General features: G+C 41.7%; 1 protein-coding gene across 1 annotated transcript in view; it reads right to left on the reverse strand.

Annotated features, from left to right (window-relative positions):
• Window positions 1–16,939, reverse strand: part of KCNB2 (potassium voltage-gated channel subfamily B member 2) — a 358,595-nt gene that overhangs the window by 144,848 nt on the left and 196,808 nt on the right. The window lies entirely within an intron of this gene.

Below are 16,939 nucleotides of genomic sequence, written 5' to 3' on the forward strand. Positions count from 1 at the left end.
AGGCCCTGAGAGATGAGTGGTTTTTCTGCAGAAGAGTGAGAAAAGCAGGGAATGGTGGGAAAGGAGACCGCCTGGGGTGCCCAAGGTCAGTCCTGAAGGGCCCTGAAGTGCAGGACAGGGGTTAGATTCCACAGGAANATGTATGTTCTAGGAAGGTCACACCTGCTGCTATGTGGGGAATAAATTATGGGGAAGATGTGGAAAGTAGAAGCTGGCACTCCACGTAGGAGGCTAGAAATGATGGTGGCTTGAGTATTTGGTGAAATGGAAACAAATGGATCCCCATAAGATGTCTGTAAATTTTCTAGAACTATTGCAGAAAAGAGTTTGGTAAGACACGGTATCAGACCTATCTGTATCGTGGAGTAGATACAAGCATCAGATGATGTTGCAAAAGTAAATATTAAAATTTCTTACAACTTTAATTAGCTCTGAATCCATCCCTATTCTTATGCACAGTAAAAGCATTCTCTATTAAGTTACAATAGCATCTACTTGAAGAATTCTTAAACTAAAGCTTGTAGTAGGGGTTCCTGGGTGGCTCAGTCAGTTAAGCATCCAACTGTTGATTTCGGCTCAGCTCATGATCTAATGGTTCCTGAGACTGATCCCCGCAACAGGCTCTGTGCTGACAGTGGGGAGCCTGCTTGGGATTCTCATTCTCTCTCTTTCTCTAAATGAACACTTAAAAAAACCCCTAAAACTTGTAGTAAAATCAAATGTACAGCAGCAAACTACAAGACCAAGAGAGAGAAAAACTTAAAATTAATAGCTAAGCACTTTCCTCAAACACTCTGCCAAGGTCAATAGAAATGTTTCAATACGAAATTGAACTTCAATTTGAACTTCACTACTAGCCAGCAAGACAAATATTGGGAAAATTACTTACATGAAGTGGTCTTATCCAGGATTAGCCAGAAAAAGTAGATGGAAAGAGACACTTAGAATGGATAACTCGGAAGGGTGGCCATGTCATCAAAGCAATGGATTATAATAAAACACTCCAGGCTTGGGGTCTTCTCAGAGGTTTAGACAATCAAAATGAAACAAGGCTAAATAACTAAATGGATTGCCGTGGAATTCTTAATAACATGAGGAGTAGACACTTGGGAGTAATTGCAATCAAAAACTTCTTGACATTTTATACCAAAATGTTACTTGGAATGAGTGGACTTTCCTAATGTGATTTAAGCACAATGCTAAGGAACTTTAGTCAGAAGGGGGAGAAAATAATTTCTGAATGATTTGAGATTTACACAATTAATTCAAACACTGAAACAGGTTTAAATCTGGTTCCAAGTTTGGGAAGCTCTTTGGTCTTGAATGGTTTAAATTTAGAGCTCTCCTTCTATTTGAGAATATTAACATTTTTCAGCAGCTAGGAGATACTCACAGTCACCTTATAGAAGAAACAGAAATGGAATAATGCAAATCATAGTGAGATGGATCTATGAACCCTATAATATAAAATGACATGATCTCAATTTCAGGACCTTGCAGATATTTTGATCTTTATTTGCCAAGTTTGCCTAGGATTTTCAATTCTCTAGACAATTCTCTAGGTGGTTGGAAATACAGTAAAGGTGTCCGGGGTGAGCGGGGAACAAAAATTATTTGGCTCCTAGCTCTGAGTTTGAACCACTAGATTCCACTTAGAGCTTTGGAAAATGTTAAATAACATTTCAGACCTAGAGGCTTCGATTTACAGTGAAATGGTGGCTTTATAGCACAGCTTTATCCATAGCAGCTGCTCAGAATAAATGGTTGGTCCATCGTCTGGTCCAAGAATTGTGCATAGGAATTGGAAGAAGCGTACTAGATAAATCTCAATAACAGGTTCAAATAAAATGGATAATCTTGAAAAGTAGTGAAGATATTGAAATACTGGGTCACTAGGAAGCAGCAGTCCATTTTTATACAGCTCTTAGATATTCAATTTTGTGTCAAGCTGAGGAGAGTAACATTCAGCTTGACTTACCCTCTACATCATTCAGTCATTGTGGTTTTACATGCTCAGATCTGGCACCTTTTCTTTATTTATCGGTAATTTTATATTCTGAAATTGCCAGGTTGCTTTACGAAAAAAGTGCCCCACAGCCAGGGACGGTCAGATTTTCTAAGAGCCCTACGATTTGCTAATCGAGGACTTTCAAATCACATCTGTGGACTGGATTCTGGAAAAGGGTAAATGGAAATTACTGGGATCAGCCTTGGAGCACCGTGCCAAATGCGTTTTGACACTTCCTTGTTCGTGTCCTCATTGGGGAAATCAGGCACCGGGCAGCGTGCAGCAGTGTGTCGAGCTTTGTGGTTTATAGAGCACTATTTCGCCTCTAGGTACTTGATTCACTGGTGTAACAGTGTACCATCAAAAGGCTGAGACGCTACCGACAGGAAGGTGTCTGCTTTTAATTCAGCCTCAGGCAGGCCTGCCTGTCTGGCCATTCAGCCCAAGAAACAGGGACATTCTGTGTTAAAGCTGTCCTGCCTGCAAATCTCTGTGTGGCTGGCTTTTTATCCTTCGTTCCAAGGGTCAGCACTAGGGGGAGCTGAAAAGGTTCTCTCTCAAATAGGGACCACTGCCTTCATTTAATGGAGGCAAAACTTATTTTAGAAGGACTACAGAATAGAGAAGTGCTGAAAACACTGTGTTATCTTTTGCTCTGCAGGCTGAGGACGAAGCCCACCTTTCTCTTCCTGAGCCTCCTATACCAAAGTCTTGTTGGCTTCTACGCGGAAAGCAACAGGCTAAGCTGACTGAGCCACAAGCCAGGCGGGTATGGGATCCTCTCCAGGAGTTTGCGTACTTGCTGACTGGGGCACAGGGAATCACCGCAGACAGCTGGCTGCCAAGCAAGGTATTACCTGGCTTCTTCACCACTTGCTCTGCAGGTAACATTGGCAGCTTTCTCTAAAAGGGAATGTGTCAGCCAAGCCCTACACTTGGCTTTCCAAGTGAGCCGGTAGGAAATCGGGCCACACGCTTGGCTTGGGATTAGAATATATACTCCCTTATTGTGAACTTTACTGAATCTGAATGATTTCTAGAGAAAGGAGATGTTAAATCTAGTTACCATTGAATATCCTCCAAACAAAGAGATGTGCATTCTTAATCTCCTTGGAGGGAGGTGAGGTAACACAGCTGAACATAAGGACTGGTAGGAAGCCAGAGGCCAATGGAAATTAGTTTCTCTTCATAAATCGTCATTTTCCAGGGAAGTAAAAACAATAATACCTCTGTGTGCAAACTCATTCTTTGTTTCCATAATTAGAAAACTAAGCTGCATAACGACTGGCTACAAAGGAGAGAGTATTAATTATAAATATCACACAGCAAGTGATGGCAGAGTTATATGGCCCGCCCACAAGAGCTATTAACTCTCCACACATGCTATTTTCAACAATTCATTTTTAGTCTAACGTTCGTTTATGAGTACAAAAGCATGGAAACAGCCGCACTTCTGATATCCTGTGCTAAAGAAAAGAGAGCAGGGGGGAAAAAGGCCAGCTTTATTTCAGATGTCTGGAATAATCTTATTTTTGGTAGAGGAGAAGACTTCAAACGGAAGTTCAGTACTGGAGTTTTCTTTGGGAGAAGTAACAAATTACATGCTCAGTAACATATCAATGGATACGCAAAACCCCCTAAAGGTTGTACCAGCCAGTTGTTTTTTGAATGTATATATTTTTTTGTCTTAAAAATCAGGCAGAATGTCCCGTGATACTACACTTCCTTTTTCTACTGTGACCACTGAAGCTGAATATAAGCGGTAAATCGGATATTTCAAGCATGTGTGCATGTGCGCGCATGTACACACACAAACTATTTTCAGAGTATTTCTAATAATAGGACCATATTGTTCCTTCATTTATCACTTTTTAAAACTCTAGGATTCTGGGGCGCCTGGGTGGCTTAGTCGGTTAAGCGTCCGACTTTCGCTTAGGNCTCTAGGATTCTGGAAATTCTTGGAAAAGAAACATGGCGGCAACAATGAATATAGACAATGCTCTTTATAACATCAATTTTACAAACCAAGAACGGGAGACAAGGTGACTTTTCTAAAAAGACACCCTGAACGCACGCACCCTGACTTCCTGCCCTGGGGGCTGCCTTGGGTGACTCACCAGCTGAGTCACCACGGGCTCAATCTTCTCATAATCTCCATCATTTCCAATGACAGGCAAGAAATTTTCACCGCCCCCCTTCCCAAATCTCAGAGTCTCATTGCCTCATTTGCCAAATGCCACATTAAACTGGTCCATAAAATGACTTAGTAACAACTTTGCAATACACACTGCTGAAATAACAACAAAAAATACGCGATTGTTCAGCAGTTTTTTGAGCTTCGTGTTGATATAGCACTGACTATTTCGCCTCCAGGTACTTACAGGACAATGTGCCACCCACGCAAAACGTCCTGATTAACATGAGAATTCTTTCCTGTCCTGGTGCGATGCAGATTTAGTTAAATAAGGCAATTGGTCGCGTTTGCTTTACGATGATTTCTATGTTCCCTGTGAGTTTTTCTGGGGTCTATTCCACTTAAATCACACGCGGCATCAAATCAAAGCGTCACGACAAACCATAGAGTCACAGAGTGTTAAAATGGGAAGGAATCTCACATTCGACCCCTTCTCACCTCCCAGGGGGAGCATGTAAGAGCTTAGGTCCAAGATCTCGCAGCTGGCTTGGGAGACACGGGGCCTCCTCTCTCCCTGGGGCTTTGCGCTGCAGGTCTTTCACCAGAAGCCAACATCTAGAACCGATGTACAGAACTTGCATAAATGCGTGCTGATCTCCGACTGTGCATCATGACGACCACCCCGGTCCCCTTCCCCTGGCCCTGTCACACTCATCTCCCTCAGGCCCGGGCCCCCAATTCCCACCCCACAGATGCTTGTAAAGGACACTGGTGAGCAACAGTCACAGAAACACAAATAAGATACTGTGAACGAGGAGTTCCGCGCCGAAAAAGCCAAAAATATTCACCCGTGGAGTTGATAACATCCTCCTGAGATCCTGAGGCCCTCGCAAAGCAAACATATGTAAATAAGGACAGGCGGATGAATAAAGAGCAATGTGTTTTTGAAAACACAGGAAATAATGAAATAGTTTTTAAAGAAGGACACAGCCTTGGAGTTTGTAGTAAACGTGTCAGCTACCTGGCTGCTCTCACCTGTAGACAATTTTTTAAAAGGTCATTAATACGGCCGCCTAATTTCTCCTCCTCCTTATTAATACGAGGCTGGGGCGGGGGGGAGGTAGGGAGAGAGGCAAAGTGCTTTTTTGCTTTTGCTCCAAGGCCAGGGGGCGTTGCCATTGGATTGTTTACTGTGAGTCACAAAGTAAAGTCACGCATCTGTGTTTTTTAAATATCTATTTACTTAAGGGAGAATAAAGAACATGCTTTTAAAAATACAAGCACACATCTTGTGATTGAAGGGAGAGCCACAGTTCCTCTTAGGTCAAACTGTTTCTATTCTGAAGGAGCTCCTGAGACTTCTCATTATGGGAGGTGCTAATAACAGGCCAAAAATCGGCAGCACGGGGCCACACTTTGGCTGCACGTGGTTTTGCCCTGTGGGTATAATATTCTTAAAATATTAGAATTGTAATATTTTTCAACTTTGCCTACACACTCTCCTCTTTGGGGTCTGCCATCACATCTGGATGTCTGTCAGTGGGGGCCAGCCCCACAAGGCCTGAGCTTTCGGAGGCTGTCTATTCGGAGGGGTTGGGGGGTGGAAGAGAAGGTTGTGGAAGGCTCTGACTGTGCAGTGGGGGGAGGGGGGAGAAGATGACCTTCCCGGTCCTTCCTCTGCCTCCTCCTCACTCTCCTCTGTCCAAGGGAATTTACAGTTTTGAGCTCAGGGTAGGAAAGGAGGTATGAGCTGTGTCAAGAATTCTCTACTGTGGTGTCAGCATGAGGGATGAGCTGTGACTTCTCTGGTCCCTTGACACCTCTCCCAAACGGAGATGCCTCCACTAGCCAATTGTTAATGGGCTACTCCCCCGCCTTTTCCTAGTGCAAACTGGTTTGAGTTGTTCTTTGCCTCTAGAATCTGTAGGAAGTTGGACTCCCTGAGCGACAGAGATGAAGAATTGCAACAGGTCTCTACGGAGGAGGCTTTGGTGTGACTTAATATCAGATACCATTATTACTTACCTCATCACTTTAGTGTTTTGTTGCCCTGGACACACTGCCAACTATAATTCAGGGACATATAAATGTATACTAGGGCACGAGAACTCTCTTATTCATATGTTATGATTGATAGGATTTTTTAAAAAATATATAATTATAATGACAGAAAGTAAGATAAATGTGAAAAAAGAGTGGAAAGTATAATTACAAAAACAGCCTCCTGTGGTTCAAATACAAGAGAAATGGATGGAATAGTATAGTCATGAAAGTGCAAACCTTGGAGTTAAATTGCCTGGGTTAAAATGCTGGCTTCATGATTCGCTAAGCCTGTGGCTAATCTTAAGCAAATTACTTACTACGCCTCCATTTCCTTACCTATAAAATGGGGATAATAATAGTAACAATCTTACAGAGTTTTATGAGAAATGCATGTGAAAGCTCTTGGTAAAGTAGCAAATAATAAGCCCTTAATAATTTTTTATTGTTGTTATTGTTCCTATTTAGCACAGCTTAACAATGTGACTTTCATGATAACTCCTTTCAAAAATTTCAGAAGCTTTATGAGACTACCAGTCTAGATTCTTGAACTTCTCACTGATGGTTATATCTCATATCAACCACATCTCAGATCTCGGAATGAATGAGTCATTTGTCTAATACTTTATACAGTTTAGCAAAAACAAAATATTTTAGCATAGAGTTCTACAGTTTAGTTCTTAAAGTACATAGGTACAAACTTAATTATGAAGGCAAATAAACTCCAGGAAAATAAAAGTGAAAACTGACAGCTTAAAATACTTGAAAAGCTGGAATACTTTTATCTAACATCCCAGACAATACCCTAGTAATAAGATTTAATATTGCTAAGAATAGCTTGGGTAAACCTTAGCCCTGCTTCCCAATTTCCAACAGCACCCCAAAAGCCATGTCAGATCAAATATAATCAGTTAAGTAAAACCTCTATGCCCCTTTTATGGATAAATTCTAGAGCCACCCTAATGTAATATACATTAAGAAGAAAATGAATGAATAATCAAACGGTAAATTTTGCATCATGTTCTCCTCAGGTGGCCCAAATAGCCTTGACAGGTCTTTCTGTGGGATTTCATGAAGATTTTTAACAACCTATTAATTATCATTGTCAAGACCAGGTGAAATTAGATTTTCTTCCAACCTAACAAAAACTCAGCCTATTTTTACCACATATTCAAAGACACCAAAGTAACTGGCAGGTCTGGGCAATACAAAGCAGGCTGGGTAAATTTTCATGGTGATCAGCTCAACATGGTGAAAGCTGAGTGACTGGCTCCTATCTATCAAAGACAGTCCTTGGGCGATGTTAAGAAGTGTTACCTAGAATATATTTGGGCCAGAAAATATGCTAAAATTGTTAATATCTTTTGAGTTACCCTTCTGGATTAATACTTGAGTATGGTCCTTCCATTCACTGATTATGGTCAATTGAGAAAACGGCCTGAGGAAAAACTATGCAAAATCTCCCCAGTGGGCAGCCAGGGCCAGATCATTCCCTTGGCCATTTCAAGCATTAGTAACCAGCTAGCAAGACGGGTATGTTTTCCTATGTTTACTTATTTATTTTGAGAGAGATTAAAAATGAGAGAGAGAGAGTAAGAGAGAGAGAGGGAGGGAGAGAATCCCAAGCAGGCTCTGCACTGTTAGCACAGAGTCTGACATGGGGCTCAATCCCATGCATCCTGAGATCAGGACCTGAGGAGAATGCTTATCCACTGGGCTCCCCAGGCTCCCCATGGGATATTTTTGAACCTGTGGACTTTTCAGAATGCGTTATCTGACATCTCAGAGACAGGGATTGACTGAAAATCAGTGTCATACATCCATCTAAGCAAGTGTGGAATTCTCTATCAAAGAGTGGACATTGTATACAGACAGTGGAAACAAGGATTCTGAAGAAAACATTCCCCACCTAGGTATTTATGTTACATGGACAAGCCAATGTATTTGTAATTTAACCTTGTAAATTATGCAGGTATGTAACTGCTTCTCTAGTTTGGTATTCTTCAAGCTTGGGGAGCCTTGCACACTTAACCCAGTGGTTCTCAACCAGGGGAGATTTTCTCCTCAGGGGTCATTTAGCAATGGTTGGAGACATTTTTTATTGTCATAACTAGATGCTGATGGCTAGAGGCCAAGTATGCTAAACATCTTACAATGCACATGACAGCCTCCACAACAAAGAATTATCGGGTCCAAAATGTCCACAGTGCTGAGGCTGAAAAACTCTGACTTGACTCTTACCTATGAGTACCACCTGCCCTAGATTCGGGCTAATGCTGGTTCTGGTCAGGGTCCGCTAGCCAGTACCTTAGTGGTTCAAGAGCATTAGCCTTACTCTGAACCCCGGTGCCTGGTTCTTGCTTTCTCTCCCTATCCCATATCACTGACTTCCTCTTCTAATTTCCTTCCTGATGTGCTGCCTGATTCACCAGGAACTGTGGGCTTAACTTTCAGCTGAGTCCTTTAGGGACTAAAGTCTTAGTCCTGCACTCCAGTCCTCTGGGCCTGCACTTCGTGGCCTGCCATGGGATCTTCCTGATGTCAACTACTTACCTGTTTCATTTTCTGTTCCTGGACCTTTCTGAAGACTACAAGGATTAAATAAACATGCTTACCTCTGAGATTTCAGGGTAGGCTTTCTGTTTATAGAATTATAGCAAATGGTCTCCTCTGCCTGATTCCCGGAACACCTGACTTTTGATAATGGCTAGACTTCCTTCAGACCAAAATTTCCCAATACCCTCTGCTGCACTTGCCCAGGCCCCTGGACCCCCTGGCCCCCTGCACCTGCTCAGCCTGTCCAATCATTGACTCAATGAAGCCTGGTTATTGGAGAACCTAAAACCCCCACCTCAAGCTAATCCTTCAATAATACTGAAATGTTAGGCTGACCTCCTCATGATTAATATTTATTGGATATTAGCTTATATTTAGAGAATCCAGAGAAAAATCAGTTCCTTTAAAAATAATTTCGGGGCGCCTGGGTGGCTTAGTCGGTTAAGCGTCCGACTTTTGCTTAGGTCATGATCTCGCGATTCGTGGGTTCAAGCCCCGCGTCAGGCTCTGTGCTGACTGCCAGCTCGGAGCCTGGAGCCTGTTTCAGTCTGTGACTCCCTCTCTCTCTGACCCTCCCCTGCTCGCGCTGTTTCTCTCTCTCTCTCCTAGAAATAAATAAAACATTAAAAAAAAGTTTAAAAATAATTTCATTTAATAACATATAATTTTGAATGTTGAAAGCAGAACTCTGTAGCTCAATAAAAAAAAAGAGACAGAGAGGAAATTACTTTATCTGCAGGCAGGTAAATTAAACATTCAAGAACATGCCACAGCAAAACTGGATGGTTTTCAAGAAAGCAGTTCTGTGAAAAAGAGGCTTAGGTAACCACTGATGTCAGCTGTTGGAAAGGCTAATTACATATCATCTTCCCCCTTTTTATCACCATAAACTTTTTCATACTGTATCCTTTCCTTAATTATACACTCTATGTCCATCTTCTGTGTAGTAACTGCTACCTCAGATGACTTTTCTGGAGAAACCATGGACTTGAGCTAAATCTAGTTCTGGTCACTATCTGTCAGCCAAGAGCTGGGAGTTTCTTCTTCAACAAGACACAAATCATCATAAACAAATGTAGCTGAGTTCTATCATGATGGAAAGTTTTAAAAATATCATTTGGACAGATATAAGAACAGTACAATTTCCTCAGAAGTTAATGCCTGTTGCTTACAGTGAATATGCACAGCTGTATGGTTTGGCCAAGAACTCAGTTCAGAAACTTTTATACACAAGAAATATACATCATTATTTTCAGTGTACTGTATCTATGTTGATTTCTGAATTGACATAAGAAAGCTCTCTGGCCCTAAAAATAACAGCAGAGATCATTTACTGAGCACTTAATTTGTGCCAGCTAGCAAAGCTTTTTACACTATTATCCCATTTAATCCCCACAGTGGCTTTATGAGATAGGTGTTATCATTATCCTTATTTTACAGATCAAGGATCTAAAGCTTCAAGAAGTAACTGGCCCAAGATCACAGAGCTGGTAAGTGAGAGACACAGGGTTTAAATACAGTAGTATGGCTGCCTCAATACTCCCCTACTAAGCTACCTATCTGCCCACTAATTTTGAAGACTTTATCCGTTACAGTGGTTTGGAACATTTTCTTGCTCTACTTTTACAAATAACAGCACTTAGACTTTCCTCACTGATGCTCAGGTTGGGCATTATAGATTGTTCCGTTAAGAGGCCTTTTCAGTTAACACACACACACACACACACACACACACACACGCATGCACACACAGCTTCTGTCTTAATGGGAACCATCAAATACCATTAAGGTCTTTGGAGACATAGATGGCACATGGGCAGACAGTAACAGGTAGGTATCTGTGTTCTGGCTCCATTAGCAAAAGAAAAATGCTTTCTATGATTTCCTGAGCTATCCCGGACTGTTAGCGAAGGGGTATTTTTGAGCTGTTGTAGCCATTAAAGGTAAGCTATGGGGTTTCTGGAGTTATGGTGTTTCCATGGTTTCAAGGGCTATTCCTTTTCTCCTAATAAGAGGATTGACCCCCAAATTGATGAGGGTTGGTTGGCCTTTGATTAGATACTGTTAATGTTTTGGAGAAGTTATTATCTTACTTAGATTTTTATTTTTATTGGGCCTAGAGCTCCAGCATGAAGAAGGGAGTTTGGGCTGTGATTGGACCCTTGTCGTGAAACACCTGTCATCTAAGGAGAAATGTAAGCATCTGTGGCATGGTTTGGAGACAATAAAAGGTCTATGATTCATTCTCGGCCGGCAAGTGCTGCCAAATCTGGGATCACCTTTAGCCAAAACCAGATTTCCAAAGAAGGTCTGGAAACCTCCCAGGAACTCCCTATACTACCTCTGCCTAAGGTCCTTCAGTGGGTCCCTCTTGCCCACAGAATGTGGCCTACACTCCACAAAAGGGCACACAGAGCTCTCCCCAGTCTGATTGCCTTTCCATCTCATCTCTAACTACTCTCTCTCCTCCACACACGCTCTAAGCCTCCAGTCTGGTGGAAATTCTTATGATCATTTCTCTCCATTCCACTGTCCTTTCTCTTCTTCCAGAAGCGCCCTTCCGCCCTTCAAGGCTGAGTTCAAATTTCACACCAGACTGAGTGAGGAACTAGGCCACTCTGTTTCTATTTTGCCTTGTACATATTCCTTATCAGAGCATTTACCATATTGCTATATTTATTTGCTTACTTATTTTCCAGGTAGACTGAGAGGCTGTACAGAAATTATGGTTAATTCACCTTTCTTTCTCAGAACTGAGCACACAGGAAGCATTTAATCAGTGCTCAGTGAATGCTGAATAAGGCTCTTAAATTGTTCCGGGACATTAACAGTATTCAGTCTACATATCTATCTTAACTGATTCTCAGTGAATCTTTTAATCTATGAAAATCTCAGCATTTTATCTTTTTATGTCATTAATTTTCAAAAGAATGAGAAGGGCACTGAGACAAGTCAATGGGGGAGCCAGTCTTTTCACCAAATGGTGCTGGGACAACTGGACAACCACATGAAAAAGGGTGAAGCTGGGTCCCTTCTTCATACCATCCACAAAATAACTCCAAATGGATCATAGTCTTAAATACAGAAGCTAAAACTATAACATTCTTAGACAAAAATAGGCATAAACTTTTGTGACCTTGGATATAAGGCAATGGTTTTTGAGATATGAGATCAAAAAGCACAGACAACAATAACAAAAAAGTAGATACAATGAACTACATCAGAAGGGAAAGTTTTTGTGCTACAGATAATATAGCACAAGAAGTAGGAAGAAAATATCAAGAAAGTAAAAAGACAACACACAGAAGGTGATAAAATATTTCCAAACCACATATTTCAACATATTTCATATCAATGTATCTTTTTTAAAAAGGTTTATTTATTTTGAGAGAGAGAGAGAGAGAGAGCGCAAGCGAGCAAGAGTAGGGGAGAGAAAGAGAGACAGAGGGAAAGAGAGAATCCCAACCAAGCAGGCTTTGTGCCATCAGTGCAGAGCCTGATGTGGGGTTTGATCCCTCGAACTGTGAGATCATGATCTGAGCTGAAATCAAGAGACAGACACTTGACCGACTGAGCCACCCAAGCTCCCCTCAATGTATCTTTATCTAGATACATGAAAAAACTCCTACAACTCAACAATACAAAATTAACCCAATTAAAAATTGGGCAAAGGGTTTGAATAGATATTTCTCCGAATATTTACAAATGGCCAAAACACACACACGCGCACACACACACACACACACACACACACACACACGAAATGATGCTCAACATCATTACCCACTAGGGAAATGCAATTCCAAACCACAATGAGATACCACTTCACACTCACGAGAATGGCTATAAAAAGAAAGATAAAGAATAACAAGTGTTGGTGAGGATGTGGAGTTATCAAAACTCTCATTCATTAACCAAAGTAATACTGAAAAAATAAAACCAAAACGGGAGGTATCACCATCCCAGACTTTAACCTCTACTACAAAGCTGTCATCATCAAGGATGTATAGTATTGGCACAAAAACAGATACATAGACCAATGGAACAGAATTGAGAACTCAGAAGTGGACCCAAAAGTATACANGTACAGTTACTTTGGGAAATAATGTGCCAATTCCTCAAAATGTTAAACATGGGAGTTACCATATTACCCAGGAGTTCTACTCCTAGACTAATGAAAACACATGTCCATGTAAAAACTTGTAGATGGATGTTTATAGCAGCATTATTCAAAATAGCTCAAAAGTGGAAATAATTCAAATGCCCATCAATGGATGACTGGATAAATACAATGTGCTATATCCATGCAATGAACCATCACATGAAAATAAAAAAAAAGTAAAGTACAAATAGAAGCTACAACATGGATGAGCATGGAAAATATACTAAGTGTGGGGCACTTGGGTGGTGCAGTTGGTTAAGTGTCTGACTCTTGATCTCGGCTCAGGTCATGATCTCACAGTTTGTAAGTTCAAGCCCCACAATGGGCCTACAGTGATGCTGCAAAGGCTGCTTGGGACTGTCTCTCCTTCTCTCTGACCCTCCCCCACTTGTGCTCTCTCTCTCAAAATAAATAAATAAACTTAAAAAAAAAAAGAAAATATACTAAGTGAAAGAAACCAGTCATAAAAGGCTGCATGATTCCACTTACATGGACTAGGGTACAGAAAGTGAATTAAATGGTTACCTAGTGCTGAGGAGGGAGGAGGGACGGGATGAGTAACTCTTTGATGAGTGTGAGATTTCTCTCTGGGGTGATGAAAATGTGGTAAAATTAGATTGTGGTGATGAGTGGACAACTCTGTGAGTATACTCAAGTCCCTAAATTGTATACTTTAAATGGATGATACTTACAGTATATGAATTATATCATGATAAAGGTATTTTTAAAGATCCAAAAGGTGGGGACCAGCAAGTATCTGTGCAAAGACAGCCTGTGGACATCCCCTGTCTCAGGTCATGAAGGGAAAATTACGTTTCTTTCATTTCCTTCTCGTAGTCTTCTTAGAACCCCAAAGTAAATCTGCTACTTTAGGTGAGTGAGTTTTAACCATTAAGGGGTTATGTTCAGAACTGGGTAAAAAGTCTGCTGAAAAGTATTGACCTTCTCTCCAGAAAACATGTAAATGGATATGTTAATTGAAGAGCACACACACATACACACAGAATTTCAGGGGGTTCTCTGAAACTCTAAACTCACTTAATAAAGTATTCCTCAAAAAATGTTCCTTGGTGGGAAACCTGGGTGAAGCATCTGACCTCAGCTCAGGATAATCTCACAGTTAGTGAGTTCGAGCCCTGTCTCAGGCTCTGTGCTGCTAGCTCGGAGCCTGGAGCCTGCTTCCAATTTTGTGTCTCCCTCTCTCTCTGCCCCTCCCCTGCTCATGCTCTCTCTCTCTCTCTCTCTCTCTCTCTCTCAAAAATAAATAAACATTTTTTTAAAAAGTTCCTTGGTAACATAATTTGGGAAATGTCACGTGGAAGAGTTGTTTTGCAGGGGGGCCCTGAGGAATCCTGGTGTGAAACAACCTAATAACTTGGTTTAACCCAGTGTTCCCTGGTGATATCAGATTAAAAAGATAATACTTATTAACATCTGGTGGATCACAAATTCTCTTGAGGAACACAGTTTAAGAAATGACAAACTGGGAAGAGTTTATCCATGGGCTATCTTTCCCCGGTAGTGGTTCTTGACTTTGGCTGCACAGTAGAATCTCTGAGGAGCTTTGCAACATTTCAATCTCCAGGTCGCACTCAAATCAACTAAATCACAATCTCTGTGGTTGGAGTCCAGTAATCTGTTTGTTAAAGCTCCCCCCTCCCCCACCCCCTGAGGGATTCCCAATGGAGTTAAGGCTGAAAATCACTGCTGGAGGGCACTTCATCCGTATCTCCAGGGAGCTCCCAGAGAGCTCCGCCAGCCCCTGACCCAGAATTCTGGGTCGGGTCCCACTCCATGGTCACAACTATCCCAAGTGATTCAGACATGCATGGTCCTTAGACCATACTTCAAGAAGCAGTTTTATGAACAAAAGAGGGAAACATCTGACTTAATTAAGTTACTGCCACAAACAGCATCTTTAAAATGGTTCTTAGAGTGTGGATTCCAGACTACCAGCACTCAGCATCACCTTGGAATTTGCTAGAATTTAAAAACAGGGGCCCAACCTCAGACCCCGAGAATTAACACCTCCAAGGTGGGGCCCGGCAATCTGTGCCAACAGCTCTCCAAGGTGATTCTGATGTATTCTAAAGTTTGAGAACTGCCAGGATAAAGTGTAGCGTTAATCAATCACACATGCATTTTTAATAAACTAATTAGTATTACTGATTATATAATAATCAGATTGTCTGTGCTTATCTCAACTCTCCAGATAGAGGTCCCAGATTGCTTTAAAAGGGACTCTTTTCCATAAAACTTATTCTGACCTTCAAAAGTGTTAACAAAACACAATTGGAATTATTTTTGAGGAAGAAGAAGGTTAAAGCTGAATAAGATGCCTCCCAGGGACAAAGATTTGGATAGGACCATCCTCACACTGATTTGGGGAAAAACATCTTCTTTAATTAAAAAGAGCATAAAACAGATGGACTGAAACCCAGCAGAGAACTTGCCATTATATCTGGTTTAATAAAATCTGCAAGAGAGGACAGTCGTGGTGAAACTAATGGCCTATGTATCACACGACAAACAAATGGAAATCGGAGAATCTCATTTAAAAAAATGTTTATTTATTTATTTATTTTCAGAGAGAGAGCGAGCATGCATGTGAGCAGGGGAGGAGGAGGAGGAGAAGCAGAGAGAGAGAGAGAGAGAGAGAGAGAGAATCCTAAGAAGGCTCTATGCTGTCAGCACAGAGCTTGATGTAAGGTTTGAACTTATGAACCTTGAGATCATGACCTGAGCCAAAATCAAGAGTTGGATGCATAACCAACTGAACCACCTAGGTGCCTCCAAATAATCCCATTTGAGGGCTTCCCAAGCTCAGGTACTTTTCCCAGGAATTATCTACTCCATGGAACAGAACTGTTAACTGTCCATCTCTCTCAGTGGTGTGGAAGTTGGGCTCCTCTCTCAGGGACAGTAATGAATGGTTTAGGATGTCATTTCCCACAGGAGATGGAGATCCAGAAACAATGCTTGCCAGTGACTGGATAGACACTTCCCCCTCAATTATTGAGGGTTATGTGAGTCTTTTCCTACTTTATAGATTCTTGGGCTATTCCCTACTTGAGAGCCATTACTTTATAAACTTAAAAATGTCCGTTGAATTGTATTAAATTTTATTGTGCTGTATTAAAAGGTAAATCCTCCCCTTTAGGAGAGCTGCCATAGTTAGTTCAGACTTTGTGCTGAGGGAAGTACCCCTGTCATTCCTTGTCAGCGAATTTCTTCCAGGGAGTTCTAGAGATATATTTCCTACATAATAGGCACTGACTTCTGTTGGGTAAGAAAGCACCAAAACCAAATTAGCCTGTTCCTGCTCATTTTTTCCCCGATGAATTTGAGAACATACTTTCCTAACAGGAGTTGGGTAGGCTTATTCTGTGATTACGATTGCATATTATCTCAACTAAGAGAGAACATGGGCAAACGGAATTTGAGACTACATACAATGGCAAAATAAGTGGCCTTACCCTCAAGCTACACGTGAGCTGCCTATCTCATCTGCTCCATCTGACAGCCAATTAGGGGCCCAGGGCAGGATCTCTACTCAGAATTGGAAGTCAAGAGGACAGAAGCTCGTCTTTCCCACTGGCATCCTTCCTGAACGCGCACCGCTTGCCTGAACTATGAGCCCTGTACATTTTTCCTCCCCCTCCAGCCCTTCCTACCCATACTGTCTTCCCTCTTAGCCATTCCTATCGTGCCCTGCAGCATCCAATTTCCCTACATCTTCAGGCTCTTCCTGGAATGTGGTCTCCACTTTCCTCACCTTTAGTGAAAGCTACTTTTCCCCTTGCCAGATCTTGAGCAAAGACGGCACACTCTCCCCCATCGTTCTGGTTCAGATGTTGGTTCTCTATCACCCAGCAGAGAGCTTCATTCCATCCATCCCTTCCACGTGTCTCCATCCCTGAGCTCTGCCAACTCTCAGGGCCACATCCCCTTCATGGAGGAATCTGCCTCTAGCTCCCAGTCTTCCTTTCCACCCCAACCTCTGAAATCACCCTGCTGGGTCATGGTTTCTAAGTAACTG

Source organism: Crocuta crocuta, unplaced genomic scaffold, assembly GCF_008692635.1.
Source record: "Crocuta crocuta isolate KB4526 unplaced genomic scaffold, BGI_CrCroc_1.0 scaffold141, whole genome shotgun sequence".
Classification (NCBI taxonomy): domain Eukaryota; kingdom Metazoa; phylum Chordata; class Mammalia; order Carnivora; family Hyaenidae; genus Crocuta; species Crocuta crocuta.